Source organism: Seriola lalandi, unplaced genomic scaffold (assembly GCF_002814215.2).
Source record: "Seriola lalandi dorsalis isolate HSWRI2012SDOR001 ecotype SW California unplaced genomic scaffold, Sedor1 jcf7180002054569, whole genome shotgun sequence".
Lineage (NCBI taxonomy): Eukaryota > Metazoa > Chordata > Actinopteri > Carangiformes > Carangidae > Seriola > Seriola lalandi.
This window is the reverse complement of record NW_019525122.1, coordinates 1,138,623-1,140,866: the sequence shown is the minus strand read 5'-3', so window position 1 is coordinate 1,140,866 and position 2,244 is coordinate 1,138,623.

The following is a 2,244-nucleotide window of genomic DNA, read 5'->3' as shown; positions in this document are numbered from 1 at the left end:
TCTGCACTACCACAACAATTGGATTCATGCAACCAGGAGCAGTGGGATCACATCCTGTGTTTGAGGAACAACAGCGCTTTCACAAAGCTTTACCCTGCAAACTGTGTTTCTGTAGCACTTATTTTAATGGGATTTAATGTGTTTAATGAGTGAAGATCTCTAACTTCTGCCTGGAAAAAAAAACTGAATTACTGAAGCCATGTCTGTGCATTGCAAATGCAGTTCAAGTACATATCATATCAAATAAATAGTAATCAGTAATAATAATCAAAAGTTTTAAAACTGCGTATGATTATGCAGCTTTGTATGAATCCATGAGTTGGATAAATTAAATGTCGACAATTAATCAATCACAAAAGCGTAGTCAATATGTATCAAATCCTTTAACAGTAGTGGTGTATTACTATTTAACCACTGGGTGGCACATTTTTCATTTCTGTTACGAAGACCTATCAATTCATAGTATTATTGTTTCAAGCATGTGATCCTACTCTCTGTCTACATTTCCACATTGAAACCAAATTTGAGTCATCTTGTATAGAATGTAAACAGTGTGATAACATTTTGTGAGAGTAAAGATGTGTGAATGAAACCACTTATATAAAACTGTACAATAATCAGAAACTGTGGTTCACGTATACTCTACAACCTACATTCAGTGTTGGCTACTTGTAATCGTGAGGGTGATCTTTCCCTAATTTTATCCAAGTCCATAACCCTTCCTTTAAGTGGCTATAATTGATATTTTCATAATAACAATGTATTTAATGACAATGTGAAAACAATGTGACAATGAAGTGATGAACCTTACAAATACTTGTCACCTGAATCTGCTGCTCTGCTTTATGGAGTTTTGTTTAGCTGCCACTGTTTTGGTTCGCTCTCAACGCCTAACAGCATCTTTTTCAGCCACAGCAGGGCCATTTTCTTCTGGGAAAAAGCTCTAAAACCACACTGCACACACTACCTGCTCAGCACCAAACAGCAGACAGACACAGTCAATGACTAGCCAGTGAAGATAGTGGAACATTTGGCAGCTAAAAATACCAGATTTTTCCTGTCAGGAGATGGCAGAAACCAAGAACAACATTTAGAGAAGAGTGAATATTGGACTCATATTTGCAAAGTGGCCAGAAACATGACTGTGAATGAATAATAAATATTATCATTCATTCAACATCCAGTAACTGCTGCATGAGTAAATACATCATATTAAGTCAATCTTCTATATGTAACCTGTTTTCTCCTGCTCCCAAGTGGCCACAAAAAATCAGTTTTGGAATTTTAACCATATCCAAATCGTTCTGCTGTCTAAAATTAACTAAAGCCCAACCATATCTTTGTCAGCAAATCACATGAGATGGATTTTTCTTGTGAGTGAAGAATATGATGTATCGATATGATCGTTATTTGGCATCAAGGCTTTGACCTCTGTCATCAAAGTTTAGATAGGATTTTGACAGATTTAGATAGATTTATGCAGATTTAATCCATCTGATATACCGCAGGTTATGTAGTTATGCAGCAGATAACAATTTATGTAATATGAAGAACAAATAATAATGCAAAGTTGGGCTAAACATTAATCAATTAGGTTCTGAATATTCTATAAAACTTAACTGAATATGTGGAGAAAATGTGAATGTTACTAAAATCACCTATGCCAGTACTTCACATAACAGAAGAAGCAAGCAATTCCCAAAAACAATGACATTGTTTACAAGCTTGGCAATGAAACGACAGGCAGTATCATAAAGCTAAGCCATACACTGTATATACAAAAATTTCAGTACCTAATGCAAATTCCCTTTTGATGTGCCTGCTAGCAGGAGCATGCAAGAACAAACACTTAGCCAGTTAGGTGAAGTGAAGCATTTCCCATCACAGTGAAGGGCAGCTGGTCATCGAGGCAGGCTGGACTGGTGAGAGGAGAGCTTTGCCCTTCACCTTGAAGCAATGGCGTGGGAGGTGACTTTTACAGATAGGCAAGCAGAATCAAGCAGGCAACCAAATGTTCAGTATAGAGGAGAAATATCTTCTAAAATCTTCTAAAATCTTCAAAATATTTACCAGTAACTGACAATGACACACCAGTGACAATACAGATCTTGCACAGAGATGATAAATTGGAGTCATTTTCTTGTTTACCTGCTACTGCTGCAAGTTTCCACACAAGTATGCGCGTGCCCATTATGTGTGCAATATCATTACTGATCTCAGAAAGATGGAAGCTGAGTCAAGGAC